This window comes from Eurosta solidaginis, chromosome 1 (assembly GCF_040869045.1).
Source record: "Eurosta solidaginis isolate ZX-2024a chromosome 1, ASM4086904v1, whole genome shotgun sequence".
Lineage (NCBI taxonomy): Eukaryota > Metazoa > Arthropoda > Insecta > Diptera > Tephritidae > Eurosta > Eurosta solidaginis.
In genome coordinates, this window is record NC_090319.1 from 360,635,978 (window position 1) to 360,652,412 (window position 16,435).

The following is a 16,435-nucleotide window of genomic DNA, read 5'->3' on the forward strand; positions in this document are numbered from 1 at the left end:
TTTTGAAATTTTTTGTAATAGCCTACACTGCTTGTCGAGGTACAGATATAAAGGTTTATACCTTATAATTATAATTAGTTTGTCCGTAAAAGGGGCACAAAGTTTTGAACTTCCCTGTTTATATACAGATAAAGTCATACAATTTATAACTGAATATATTCCTACATTGTGCATTGAGTGAATATACATACATTTACAACAAAGTACCACTCATCGCAACCAATGATTTTTTTTTATTGATACGCTCTTACGTACACCGACCCTTTTCATCTATTCTTGTCAGAATTAAGGACATGACCGTGCAATTCAATTTACGTATACAAAAATCACTCTTACACTATTTAATCGGTTTTTGAAAATAATTTCAGTAAGGTATTTTGCAACCTGGTTGAAAAAATCGTGACTCCTATTAAATTTACATACTCAATGCAGTAAACTTTTTTGGCAGCAAGAAAAAGTGGTCAGACTAGAATATCCAAATACTAAAAAAAATTTAAGCTATTCAAATACAGCTATACAAACAACCACGTGACTATTCAGAAAAAAAATGGCAAACTCTTAAATACAATAGCGGGCTTAGCACAGTTTTATCTGAATATTTTTTTTTTTTTTTGCGCACATATAACGATTCGAGCTTTTGGTATTTCTGTGCTCCATATTTGTTACTGCTGCACTTTTGTTTGTATTCAGATATCTTTTGGGCTGCGATTTTGACTTTACTTTCTTTGCTAACTTTTTGGCTCACTGTCATAATTAAAACCAGTGAAATTGGTTTTGAGTTATAATATGCATGAAAATTTATGGGAACATACAAAACTGCAATTAAGATAAAATTTACAGCTGACTATAATAGATGTCTTATTTGTGAAATTTGTAATTTTACGTTGTGGACCTGATTCAATCGATTAACTCGAGTATTTAAATTTTATTATCAAATGATTTTCTGCGCCAACGAGTCTGCATAAATAAAGATCGATTTATGTGGTCATAAAAACTTACAGTGTGGCCCGCTAAATATACGAGGAACTTTGAAAAATAAGTGACTCATATTGTCGGAGGAGAGTGTGAACCTGCTATTACGATAAAAACCAAAAAGTCACCAATGTAACATGTAGCCCTTGTATATTCTCAAAAACAACTTTTTGATGCAATTTGGCGGAAGAGCAAATGAGACAAACGGCATAAAAACTGCGATGGCTCTAATTTACGTCTACTGTTTGAGGTTGGGTGTTGTTCTGTATCTTGGTAACTGATGCAATTAGCCTTCATCCCAAAAGAGAGGAACATTTCTCTTGTCACTCCCTATGACATTAGATCAATTGCTTGCACTGGTACTCAACTATTTTTAATACAAAATATCCCATCACCAGTACATAAACAATTGAAGTGAGCAAGGCTCCCTGTAGACACTTCACAAAATCACTAGCGGGACTAAAAATGTTGTTAAAGCTTGAGTCTCGAAAAATGGAAACTGATTACCCTTTTGCGTACGCAATGAGAGCACAATTATGCTCTGGAAACCAGACACCTGTTTTAAAGTTTCACGGCTTCCCAAACATCACCAATCTCACCTACGAGCGGCGAATTCTGTTACAAATAAAACAAGTAAGGAAGGCTAAGTTCGGGTGTAAACGAAAATTACATACTCAGCTGAGAGCTTTGGAGAAAAAAAGGGAAAATTACTATGTAGGAAAATGAACCTAGGGTAACCCTGGAATGTGTTTGTATGACATGGGTATCAGATGGAAGGTATTAAAGAGTATTTTAGAAGGGAGTGGGCCATAGTTCTATGGTGGACGCCTTTTCGAAATATCGCCATAAAGGTGAACCAGGGGCGACTCTAGAATGCGTTTGTACGATATGGGTATCAAATTAAAGGTATTAATGAGGGTTTTAAAAGGGAGTGGCCTTTAGTTTTACATGTGAAGGCCTTTTCGAGATATCGAACAAAATGTGGATCAGGGTGACCCAGAATATCATCTGTCGGGTACCGCTATTTTGTTTATAAATGCAATACCACGAACAGTATTCCATGATTCCAAGATCTTATGATTTCGTCCCTTCTTAAAAGTTTTTTCAAAAGTTATATTTTGCGTCAAAAAACCAATGCATTACCATGTTTCATCCCTTTTTTCGTATTTGGTAGAGACTTATGGCATTTTTTTAATTTTTCGAAATTTTTGATATCGAAAAAGTGGGCGTGGTCATAGTCGGATTTCGCCCATTTTTAATACCAAGATAAAGTGAGTTCAGATAAGTACGTGAACTGAATTTAGTAAAGATATATAGATTTTTGCTCAGGTTATCGTTGTAGGGTTCCTTTCAATATATATTATATTATATTTTAACTGTATATACTTTGTGAATTCAATTTGTTAGTTTATGCAATAATTTCATTTTCATTTTTTGATTTGTAAGTTTTCAAAAATTCATTCTTGTCAGAAATTTATATCTCTTCAAATGTTAAAAGAATAATATCTTAATTTTTATAATTACACAAATAAATATTCTATAAACAACTTAAAAGCGAATTAAAATATAAGGATCTACAACTGGCGATCCTGCTAGGAGGCAATTGATAAACCAAGCACTTGCAAATTCGATACTCAATACGATACCATTTATCAAGATCTTGTAACAAAAGGCTGAAGCAAATTGAATTCACAAGGCATATAAAGTTAAATGTAAAATTTATAATACTGTAACGAATTTATTGCAATTCCCCTTATTTGCAATCTTCTGCCAACGTTCGTATCGCTAAATTGTTGAATAAATATCTCCAATATTGAATAATGGAAAAAGGGCCTTTATTAAAGTACTTCACAATAACACTTATACTTTGCAACTAGCTGGCTTAATAACCAAAGTGATAGCTTAAATGAAACTGACTTTCAAAATAATACTGCTATGGCTCGCTAGATACCGTCTTAATCGAAACTGCTTGATAGCTCAAATCAAACTGAATTCCAGCGCCTCTACATTTGCTGCCTTTTATACTCTCTGATTTCAACGTTCGCATCTTCTAGGCGCTTCCATTTCCAGAATCTACTAGATGCCATCAGCTCTCAAACTTCTCAGCTGTAACTACAATTGTAGGATTTTATAGCTTCTCTCATTGCATACTTTCAGGAGTACCTCAGATATATGCATGTGTTTGTGCATTGATTCTCCGCTGCTCGTATACGTACATGGTACATATGTGTAGACGCAATTATTGTTTCGCTTATGTAGATACATAATGATTGATCTATGGATGTGCATGATATCACTGCTTAGTATCGGCTTAGAGATAGCAGCACCCCTTAGTTTTGCTAATATTCGTAACAATACATATATTAAAAGGAACCCTACAATCGTGTTAACGGCCGAGCGGAAGGACAGACGGTCGACTGTGTATAAACAATGGGCGTGGCTTCAACCGATTTCGCTCATTTTTACATAACAGTTATCGACATAGAAGCTATGCCCTAACTAAATTTCACAAGGATTGGTAAATTTTTGTTCGACTTATGGCATTGAAAGTATTCTAAACAAATTAAATGAAAAAGGGGGGCAGCCACGCCCATTTTGGAATTTTCTTTTATTTTTGTATTTTGTTGCACCATATCATTACTGGAGTTGAATGTTGACATAATTGGCTTATCTAATATATAAAATTCTTCTGTCACGGTTTTAAGAGGCTGAACTCGTCCGAAACGGCTGAACCGATTCTCATGAATTTTTGCGAGCATATTGGGTAGGTCTGAGAATCGGCCAACGTCTACCTTTTCTTCGCTATGTGTCTAGGGTCTTGAGATCAAAACGTGGACCCGGGTACCCCTAGAATGTGTTTATACAATATGGATATCAAATGAAAGCTGTTGATGAGTGATATAGTACAGGATAATTTTCATACAACTGGGAGGCTAGGGTCTCGAGATATAGCCCAAAACGTCGACCCGGGTACCCCTAGAATGTGTTATACAATATGCATATCAAATGAAAACCGTTGATGTGTGCTATAGTACAGGATAGCTTTCATACAACTTGGAGGCTAGTGTCTGGAGATATAGCCCAAAACGTGGACCCGGATACCCCTAGAATGTGTTTATACAATATGGACCTCAAATGAAAGCTGTTGATGAGTGCTATAGTACAGGATAATTTTCATACATCTGGGAGGCTAGGGTCTCGAGATATAGCCCAAAACGTGGACCCGGTACACCAAGAATGTCCTTATACAATATGGATATCAAATGAAAACTGTTGATGAGTGCTATAGTACAGGATAATTTTCATACCCCTGGGTGAATAGGGTCTCGAGATATAGGCCAAAACGTGGACCCGGATACCCCTAGAATGTGTTTATACAATATGGATGTCAAATGAAAGCTGTTGATGAGTGCTATAGTACAGGATGGCTTTCATACAACTTGGAGGCTAGCGTCTAGAGATATAGCCCAAAACGTGGACCCGGGTGCCACTAGAATGTGTTATACAATATGGATATCAAATGAAGCCTGTTGATGAGTGCTATAGTACAGGATAATTTTCATACAACTGGGAGGCTAGGGTCTCGAGATATAGCCCAAAACGTGGACCTGGGTACCCCTAGAATGTGTTTGCACAATATGGATATCAAATGAACGCTGTTGATGAGTGCTATAGTACAGGATAATTTTCATACAACTGGGAGGCTAGGGTCTCGAGATATAGCCCAAAACGTGGACACGGGTACCCCTAGAATGTGTTATACAATATGCATATCAAATGAAAACTATTGATGTGTGCTATAGTACAGGATAACTTTCATTCAACTGGGAGGCTAGGGTCTCGAGATATAGCCCAAAACGTGGACCCGGGTGCACCTAGAATGTGTTATACAATTTGGATATCAAATGAAAGCTGTTGATGAGTGCTATAGTACAGGATAATTTTCATACAACTGGGGGCTAGGGTCTCTAGATATAGCCCAAAACGTGGACCCGGGTGCCACTAGAATATGTTATACAATATGGATATCAAATGAAACCTGTTGAGGAGTGCTATAGTACAGGATAATTTTCATTCATCTGGAAGGCTAAGGTCTCGAGATATAACCCAAAACGTGGACCCGGATACACGTAGAATGTGTTTTTACATTATGGGTATCAAATTGAAGCTGTTGATGTATGCCTTAGTACAGAGTAAGTTTTACACCGCTGGGTGACTACGGTCTCAAGATATAGGCCAAAAGATGGACCCGGATATACCTAGAATATGTTCTGATATTATATAATACAGAGTAAGTTTTACACCGCTGAGTGACTAGGGCCTCGAGATATAGGCCAAAACATGGAACCGGATACTCCTAAAATGTGTGTGTATTATGGATATCAAATGAAAGCTGTTGCTGAGAGCTGTAAAGTTCATTGTGATATTCGATTTAGTCGAATCAACCTGGCAAAACTGATAAATATGCATGCGAAGCCGAAATAAAAACAAGAATTAATAATACCCACATACCTATTTACATACGTCCTATTCGATTTGCCGGAAATTTCGTATATAAATTTGCCTATATTAATATTTACGATGCTTTTTTCCGGGAAGTATACCAGAGACGGACTGGGACTGGGATTAGGACTAGGACTGGGACTGAGACTGAGACTGGGGTGGGGCTGGGACTGAGACTCGGAATGGGACTGGAATAAAATACATACCACCCTCTGGGACTGGCAATAAGAGATGAAGAAGAAGGAGAAAAACTTGAGAGAAGAGAAAATAGAGAATTAGACTGAGAAAGAGATAGAATGAGACGAAGATGGAGATGAAGCGAAAAAGACGGAGGGAGGAGTGAATAAAAAGATTAGGAAAAAGTGTAGAGGGGTAGGGCAGAGTTAGACGGAAAAAGCTTATTAAAATTTATGCAGATAAGCTAAATTTAGGGCAGAATAACGTCTGCCGGGTCTGCTAGTATACTGTAAAGATATTCAACTTTTTGTGAAAATTTGACTTTTAAAATTTTTTTTTTTTAAATTGGGCGTATTCCATGATTCAATCACAAGAGGTTTGCTCGACAGACACGTTTTTTGACAATTGCAACCATTTGGCTCCCAAATCGAATTGACATCCGTTAACTGTGTTGTTTCTTTGCGAATTTTCGAAAAATGTTAATAGTAGAAATAAGAAGCAATCAGTTTACAAATACCCGATAAGTACTTAACTGCGTAATTCCTTAGAACATTTATTTTAATTTTATGATGAATTTATTAACTATGCCATTATCTATTAGTGTGGCTAAACATAGGTTTTATGAAAAGTACGGACACCAAGGAATCGTGCACTCTCGTAAACCCACATATGAACATACGAAACCTAAACCAATTCAAAATTCATCGTTCAACGTCAAAACCTCGACTATTAAATCAATTCACGTAAAAATGTCATTAGTAAATAATGGAGATACCATAACGAAATGTACTCATTGGGCATGTTAACTTATTCACGTAAAAGTCTAGAACCGGAGTCTACTGCTAATACGCGTCCAAAAATATCGAGAGAGGGGACCTCGACAACAATAATCCTAAGGCGGAAAAGAAAAATTGCATCTCTGTCCGGAGATATTTGCAGTTGAAGTTGGCAATTTTCATGTGGTTGTTGTAATATTTTTATGCACTGAAAAAGATTTTGTGTACAAAGAGATTTTGCACGCATTTAATTTTGATTCCACCTCAATGGTGGACCGGCCAGGGTGATTTTTTATAAGTTCGGTTGAAGGCCGCCAACGCAACCCGGGGTAATTTTTCGGTTTTTCGTCAATATCTTTTGAATGAGCTAAAATATTTATTTCCGCCTTCGAATTATTGTTATCGAGGTCAATGCGCGTCTTTTGACACTTCTCTCAAAATTTTTTGGCTCGTATTAAAAGTCGACCTTCTGTTCTATTAATTCCGTATGTTCGGAACATTCGTCTCCATTTAAGAATTTGGAGAATCGGTTTATATTTGGACTATTATGCATATTCGGACCTCGTGAGGTAGTATCAAATGAACGTAATCCGAATATTTTAATTAACGGTATATCCGGATCGCTTCTATGAATACTTAACGGAAAAGAGCTTTCCGAAATTTCAGAATAAAAAGGTGAATACTCCCTGACTCCCTGTGTAGCACGACCGCACAAAATCTTAACTCTTCTTTCAAAGTCAGTTCTAAGACAATAAGCTATTTAATTTTATTTTTGTTTTTGTCAGTTCATTGCGGCTGCTGAGTAGCGTATCACCCTATGTCGGCTGCCTGTTCAAAATCATGCTATCTCAAAATATTTTTCAAAAATTTCGCAATTCAGGATTTGTAGCAAAACCGCCCTATATTAGAGTTAGATTGAAGAACGCTTCATCTCAAAATGCTTTTCGTTAACACCCCTTATGACAAAATACATTGAACTTATGCTCATGTAGGGAGTTTTGGAAACAAATTTTGAGATAGTGCATTTTTGAATAAAATTATAACGTACGGCAAACAGTTTCTGAAAGAATGACCAAACGAACATAACTTTATCAATTCACGAAACATTTAGTAGACAATGAATTATTTCCCCAAAAACTTTTGGCATTTACAAATTTGTTATCACTACTAATATACTACCAAAGATATTTGTCTACTACAATTTCACTGAAGGGGATTGAATTATTCCCCGTTTTCCTTACTTCGTAAAGTAACTCGTCCAGATTTTTCAATTTGGGAGTCAAAGATATGTTATCATTGAAGAACAAACCTCTAGTAATTGAATTATGGGCATATTCGTTATCCGATTTTGCTAATTTTTTATTTATTATGCATATAGTAATAGTAGTAACGTTCCTGCCAAATTTCATTATGATATCTTCAACGACTGGAAAATTACAGATTGAAAAACTTTTAAATTACCTTCTTTTAAAAGTAGGCGGTGCCACGCCCATTGTCCAAATTGTTACTAATTTTCTATTCTGCGTCATAAGGTACCAAGTTTCATCGCTTTATTCGTCTTTGGTAATGAATTATCGCACTTTCGGTTTTTCAAAATTTTAGATATCGAAAAAGTGGGCGTGGTTATAGTCCGATTTCGTTCATTTTAAAGAGCGATCTGAGATGAAGGCCCAGGAACTTACATACCAAATTTAATTAATATACCTCAAAATTTACTCAAGTTTTCGTGTCAACGGATAGACGGACGGAAGAAAGGACATACCTTAATGAATTTACTTTTTCGCCCAGATCATTTTGATATATAGAAGTCTATATCTATCTCGATTAGTTTATGCCGTTACGGGGTACCATTATGCGAACAAAATTAATATACTCTGTCAGCTCTGCTCAGCTGAGTATAAAAATACAGGCGAGGCGGGCTCATATTAAAACATTCCCGAAATGGTCGGTATAATACTTTAATGGTGTTTTTGCCGCACGATTTCGATTGTCCCTTACTCTCAACTTCTCCACCATTAAGTCAGCCAAACAAGAGGTAGGGAGTCTAGGTTTATTGCCCACTTCTTAAATTTTAGCGCTCGTTGGAGATATAAGGCTTGACTAAAGCTGATATACCCATGTTAATTAATGCAACAAGGTACTGCCCAAAGCGAGTCCTTGCGGTGCTAATAAACATTCTGAAAAGCCCCAGCTGTATGTCTAGATAACTAATTTTTTCAATTACATCATTAAAGCACAAAAGAGATTACTGTACAACATTGATATCATTGGCCTAAATACTCAAAAGTTCTATTTTGTCTAAACTGGAAAAAGAGGCTGATGAGATGGGTTTGATTGTGAATGACGACAAAACGAAGTACCTGCTGATATCGAGCAAAGAGCCAGCGCATTTGCGCTTTGATAAATTTTCGATAGAAAATCGATAACTTCTCGATAATAAATCGATAAATTTTCGAAAGTTCATGTCTAACAATGCATTTCCCTTGTATCAACTTTACCACGTACATATATTACGGTGAAATGTAGTGACTACACCTACGCTTTCATTCTGTATTTCTCCATATAACATACCACTTCCAAAGGTTACGCCTACACTAACACTTACCATTCGGTTACATTCTGGATTCCCTCGAACGTACATCCCTAAGGAATTGGAAAAAGTAATCAATTCCTTTTCTCACAGCAAAGGAGTTGATTATACTTCAATTCCTCAAAAAAATACCAAAAGCAATCTCCTTTATTTTAGGCTCAAGTACAAAAAATGTTTTCTTTGTAATTGAAAAAAATATTTTGGGCAAATGTAATTTCTGGCCAAGTACTTTCGAAAGGAATTGAAAATTTATTTGAAAGTTTTTTCAATAACTTTACAAGAAATTTCAAAAGTAATATCGAATGTACCATCCCATTCCTCAAAGGAATTGTGAAAGTCATTCAAAAACTACAAGTTAATTCGTGTATAAAAACTTACTCCGGTTGATGTGAGTGATTTTTCGGGTCACACTTTTCATTGTTTAATCAGATTTTTCTTGTGAGCGGCAACTGAAGGCATTTGGAAGTATCAAGGAATATAAAATGAGCATCCTCTTCATTTTCCCAGCTAAATAATGGCGTCCTCTACCCTCCTCTGTTACCGGAGTTTTTCGGCTTGCTACATCTCTTGCTCTGAATATAAATAGAGCATAGAGCAGGGCCATATTAAAAAATGTGATAGCATTCCTCTGGATCTGCTATGCGTTACGTCGTGTTTTAGAGCGGAGCAAATAGCAGAATAAAAACTGCGAGTTCTAACGGACTGCGTGCATAGAAATGGTCTTGGGAACTGTGTAGGGGGCATCTTTGGGTGTCACTTTGGGATGATTTTGGGGACTCTTTCGGGGTACTCCCTGGATCATTTGGGGGGTAATTTCAATATGTTACTGGAGGTTCCTGGCAGCCATTTAGGGATGATTTTGGGGACTGCTTTGGGGTCCCCCGGGTTTATTTGGTGACCACTTTGTTGTTATTTGGAGGTCATATCGAATTATTTTGGTGACTATTTCGGGTATGTTGGTCACTTCGGAAATATTATGGGAAATATTTAAGATATAAAAATTGGGCGTGGTTATCAATGGATAACGCATACTTCCAAAAGAAGTCTTTCTTGTGACGAGAAGAAGAAGTGCGCAGAGCCTGCCCCAACTCATCCCGAACATACTCCGAAGTGATCCGCAACTAATCTTTTAATAAGCCGGAAATGAGCCCGAAATAGCACCAAAAACGATACGAAATGACTCCGAAAGGATCAAGAAATGCCCTCTGAATAATTCACAATACCTTTCCGACACTACCCCGAAATAGCTCCAAAATAATTCCGAAATTAACACGAACGCCCAACAGACGGCCATAACCGCTTAAACGGCTATGGGAAAATTAAGTAAGAAAGTACCTATTTAAGTGAAACACCGTAAATACCCCCGAAAACTTCTTTCCTATAAATTTCCAGGATCATCTTACCAGCTTTTGATAGCAGCCATGCCATAAGAGGCTTACAGAGTTTTAAATTTGGTCGTAGCAAATCTTTACTTTCCCATTTCCTATCCAATCTATAGAACCACTTCTTAAAAGCTCGCTAATTAAATACATATGATTATATTGATATAATAGTAACAGCGGAAGTATTAAAAACAAATACTGTAAAAATCCGAACAAATGTTACTAAGCTTTCAAAAGCGCGCCTAAAAATCATATCCACACCATTAGGAATAAACCACATACAGAGTGTATGTGCCTACATGGTGATCAAAAGGAATATAATCAAAAAGGCAACTCTTAGAGACCAATTGTACAGCGAACAACGGGACATTCATATGGCTTAGCAGCTAAAGGCTTGCACTGATATGAGTGTTGGAGATTCGAGTTCAACGCTCAGCTCCCGAAAAGCTAGCTGATGAAGAAGTGAAATTCAGAAACATGTCCTAGTAACCATCGCCGTTTGTAAACGTAGAATTTTTCTCTAATATCATTTCAAAAACCATTGTATAAAGCAATATGAGCAAAGCCCGCTAATTAAATACATATGATCATTTAAGTAATTTCGCGATAAGCTACAAGCTTGAAACTTGGAATATAGTTCAGAACCTGATGACAATGCAATAATAAAACAAGTAAGGACGGGACTGTCTCAGCTGTGCCGAAGACTTCATACCTTTCATGAATGGGACTGAACAATAATCTTATCCTATTCGTAATCTCCAAATAATCGGCAGTATAAGATAAGAAATATATAGTGAACAGATGTACATACCTAAACGATTTTAAGCTAAATATAAAAAGATGGCAAAATACCCCCTTATCTGAACGATCGGTTGCATGGGATATATATTATATATAGCTCCGATCAAAATGATTTTTACAGGAAATCTTCTATGATATATTAGAATATATATCACCAAGTTTCACGTTTATACTTTCTAAATTGCGGCAGGAATGACCAAAATCGTCTTATCTGAACGATCGGTTGTATGGGAGATATATGTTATAGTGGTCCGATCCTACCGGATCCGACAAATGTCTAATATAATACAAAAATACATCCTTGTGTTAAATTTCATTAAGATATCTCAAAATTTGAGGGACTAGTTTGCGTTCAAACAGACAGACGGACGGACAAACGGACATGGCTATATTAACTCAGTTCATCGCCCTGATTAATTCGGTATACTTGATGGTGAGTCTGTCTTCTATATTTCTCAACGTTGCAAACATCGGACCAAAGTTAATATACCATTTCATGTTCATGAAAGGTATAAAAAAAACAGCGATAGGTGGCGCATGGATCGAAATATTTCAAAAAATCGTATTTTTGGTCCGATTTTGCTCATATTTGAACACATATTACATATATGAATAGAAAGCGACATAGGAAAAAAGTCGCCGCCAGGTGGCGCAAGGATCGAGATATTAAAAAAAATCTTATTTGTGGTCCGATTTGGCTCATATTTGGAACAAATATTGCATACATACAGTGTTAAAATAACCTAAGTTTGTACGGCAGCCATAGTTCTGAAAACTCCCATTTGTAGGGAAGGTGCCATGCCCTTTTTTCCTTATTCCACATTTTACCGGGGGTGTTAGGGTTGACCTCATATAACTCCTTACTGAATTTCAATCTTCTGGCATGTACACCTTCAGAGTTATGCAGTACAAAAGATTCCATTTGTATGGGAGGTGCCACGCCCCTTTTATATATCGAAATTAGTTTTAGCCTAACACCTTTGTGTTGATCGAAGGAACGTATAGCCAAAATTTGGTGATGATTGAAGTGTGGGAAATACGTTTCCATAGCGAACATACACACACACAGAATTTGATTTATATATATATATAGATTAAGTAATAATAATACTAAAGGCTAGAAAATAATTAGGTAAGTCCTAGGTACTAGTCATCATACTCCTCATCAATCTAGGGCGTTGATCAGACAAATAAATAAGAGCATGGGTCGCGTCAAATTTCTATTGATAGTCATAAGTAAGACCAACTGAACCTTAATTAGGTTATGCTCCGCCTCACATTTTTAGAAAGTTCACGCGCCCAACGCTTTTATTTAATTGTCTGTCGACGCCCTAGATTAATGAGGAGTGTAATGACTAGTACCTAGGACTTACCTAATTATTTTCTAGCTTTTAGTATTATTATTACTTCGTGTAAGTATTATTTTCCATAAAACCGTTTAACTTAAATATTTTTTTAAATTATTTTATTTTTTTGAGAAATTGAAATGTAATCAATTCTTTTGCTTTGGAGGAAAGAAATTGATAACTTTCCTCAAGTACATGTACATGGAGAATTGACGGTAATTTTATACCTAAAGTAATCATTACTACCTAGCTCTGAGTGTAACTAACCATTAATGTTACTCATACTCTGCAAAAATCGTTGGATCATGTGGTACACTGGAGTATTTACCATTATACTCCACTGTAATGCAGCAATGGACCAACTCATGTTTCTACACGAACACATTGTAAGCCGATCATTGCTCGTTTTTAATGATTGTAATCACTACACGATGTTTATTGGACTGTGGGTACTCCATGGATTACTCTGATGTAATGCGAAGCTGGAGTATATGGTCCAGTCCTAGGACATCGCAATGTTAATTGGACCATATTTTTTGTATGAATTGTGGTTAATTTTGGAGTACTCGGTTGGTTCATAGCGAGTACTCCATACATGCATGCATGGAGTACTCTCGATTTTTGCAGGGTACGCACTGAGACTCTGTAAGATTTCAGCCATAAATTTAAATTAGGATACGCAAAAACGCATTCGCAGAATTTTAATTTGATGAGTTCATGCATAAATATGTACAACAGCATTTTGTTAAAGTCCAGCTGAGAGCGAAAAACTTTTACTTTCTTTAATTTGAATCATTTAGCTTTAAACTAAAACGCATCATCTTTTAGGCATGCAAAATATGTGAGTTCGTCTCACAAGTCGAAGTAAAAGTAAAAAGAGGCATAAAATTTAAAGAAATATAATGTAAATATTTAACACAAACTTTGTATTTACAAGACGTTTTATGACCACAAAAACCAAACATGACTCAGTAAAATTCCAAAAAAGTCCTAAGAAGTGAATGCGATCTTTTATGGACTTTTTTTTGTGGTGCAAAAAGTGAAATTTTCTGCGTTAACTCTTTAGATGACCAAACTTCATGCAACAACAAATTTGTTATATCTTTTAATGCAAATTTGCTAATTTAAATCATTTCCATGTTTTCGCACTCTTCTACATTTGCTTTCGTTATTTTTTTTTTTAATTTTTGCTTGGCCATACAAATAACACTTTATCTTTTTAAAATGCGGTTGAGCATTTTACCACGGCACGCTTTTGACGTTTCATGTACGTCATCAAACTGCGCTAAAAGTCCCGTCACATATAATTTTTGATGCAGCATCTTGCGCTGACAGATGAATAGATTGCATGTATTTGTTTGGAGGGCGACAAAAAGCGCATCACCAGCGCCATCTGGCGTGAAAATGTAGCCAACTTCCAACATTTGTGGCAAGCAAAGCACAGGAAGAAGAATTTGACATGTGTTTTGGCTATAAGTGCATTCAGATATATTGGAGAAACAATATATTAGCAATTATTTTTCTAGTATAGTGACAATATTTATAGCACTGCTTCGAGTAAATTTTTTTGTGGATAGCCAAGCCGAAATAAGTTTCAACTGCTAGGTCTGAAGCTCTTTTATATTTACAAACACAACATTTTGCGCGATTGTGAAGATGTTCGCTTTGAACATGAGAATTTCTATTGTGACGCGGCCATAAACGTGTAGGTAAATTTTTTTTTTGCAGACGAATTTCTGTGTCTTTCAAAAAACATTCAAATTCATAGTTTACGTGCACTTTCGAATATTTTTCTTTCTCGCATTCAAACGAAGTTTTATGAACTCTGCGTATAGTTAAAATAAACAAATCTCATGGCTTATGTCAATTACCTCAGCAATTGCTGTTAAGCTTTGATAAATGTGCAAATGTCTCGGCATAGCACGCGCGTCAAAATAATGTGTGATCTTCAACTGAGCACAGCGTGACATGGCTAGCATATTCGAGATGTGTTAAATTGTAAATGAGATAAATGAATAATTAATTCTGAATAGTTTTGGTTGTGCAGGTGCAGAGTTTTTAAAATGCTTTCAATGTGCAATATTCGAATAGTTTTATATTTCAAGAAATAAGGTAAATACATAGCTGGGTATGTATAAAGGCTGCGATCCAGGTCGGCCAAGTAGCTAATGAAAAGTCAATTTGATATCGTAACATCCGTTTGAACCTATTGAGTGCAAAATTGGGCATGAAGTAAGCTCCTCCGTGCTGGCGAGACCATACTATCAACATGGAGGAAATTTTCGGAGCTACTACTTTAAGGCTTTTTTTCCTAGGGCTGAGGTTCAGGTACGCCCCCCTGCACAGTAGGTACCTATGCCTACACTAGAAGTCGGAGAGCTAGGGCATGCATTTGGCCTAGTAAGCTCTAAACGGTCACGGGGGGTTGATGGGTTCAACGGAGAGATATGCAAATGCTTGTGGAAGTTGATCCCGGAATACTTGATACTTTGGAAGCCGTTTACGACAAATGCATATGGAAGGGATACTTCCTGTTGAATGAAAGGAAGCTGGCGCTGTCATCCTTCTGAGATCGCCCGAAAAAATAAGGTCTGACTCCAGATCTTATCTGGGAATAATCCTCCTTCCAGTGCTTGGTAAAGTACTGGAGAGGGTTATGGTTAACCCACTTCAGGAGCTTATCGGGTAAAACCATTCGCCTAGGCAGTTTGGGTTTAGGAAAGGAAGTAGCATAGAAAACGCCTGGATGCACGTTTAAGATGTTCATCTCTCCGGAGTGTCAATGAATATGTCCTTGGCATGCTGCAAGCATTTGTGAATATCTGTACCTATATTTCCCTTCTAAATTGAATATGTGGTGGAGCAAAGCCGGAAGTTATTGTTGTGTGAAGCCATACATTCAGCTTTCCAGGATGCTTTTAAATTACTTTGTATATTTCGTTTAAGTTCTTCAAAACTTTTATAGAACTATTGACGATCTCAGAAGCTATGAAAATATGAATAGAATAACTACACCCTCCCTGGATAGCAGAACACATGCACAAATGGATACTTAATGGCAGATATACTTGTAAGATATAGTAAGACTGAGAAGATTCGTACTCAGATAATGCGCCAGTGTATGAAAGGTTGGAACTGCACACACCTTTTAACCCATGAAGTAGCAATGCATGTCTTTGATATGACTAAAAAAAAAATAAGGTAATGGATATATCAAATTCTTTTCTTCTATTATCTTAGTTGGCATATGTTTGGTTTGAAAGTAATTCGTTGACCGCAAAGTTATGTCTTTTTTGAAGTCTTAACTATTTGGCTGTACTAAATTTTCTATTTCTGATTTCATTTTTTTCATGAGGATATTAAGTACATATATAAAAATAAGTTCCACACAAGCTGGTAACTATTTATTCAAATTCCAATTTGGAAATTACTTTCATTCAGCTGTACTCCCTTTTTCGAAGCCGATTAATAAGTGTGTGCGTTACGTAAATACTTAAGAATGCTACGTTTGCTTTTACTTTTGACGAATATCAAAAAAATTTAGGTCAGTAGCAATTTTAATAAATTTAAGGTGCGACAACGCTTTTGAAACGGCACAGAGTCTATTTTCGATTAATTAGCACCTTTTAGCTGTGCACGTAACTGTGTACGTTACTTAGAATTTTTTTTGAGTGGCAGCAGCATAACTTTATGGTTTGTTATTGGGTGCTTATTTATTGGGAGAAATGTGGATGCCATTTGTAAATTTAGTAGAATAAAATGCTAGTATAAATAATGCGTAATGAGTGTGTTTTTATATATTGTGACGAATATTAGCATCTCCAAGCGATATCACCATCACTAAGCCGATCCTAAGCAGCGACTCGTATGTTCGTAAACAAGTCAATC

At 36.4% G+C, this 16,435-nt stretch overlaps 1 protein-coding gene across 6 annotated transcripts in view; it reads left to right on the plus strand.

Annotated features, from left to right (window-relative positions):
• LOC137238143 (mucin-4) overlaps nucleotides 1-16,435 on the plus strand; it is an 88,410-nt gene that overhangs the window by 23,915 nt on the left and 48,060 nt on the right. The gene's annotated exons all lie outside the window — the stretch shown is intronic.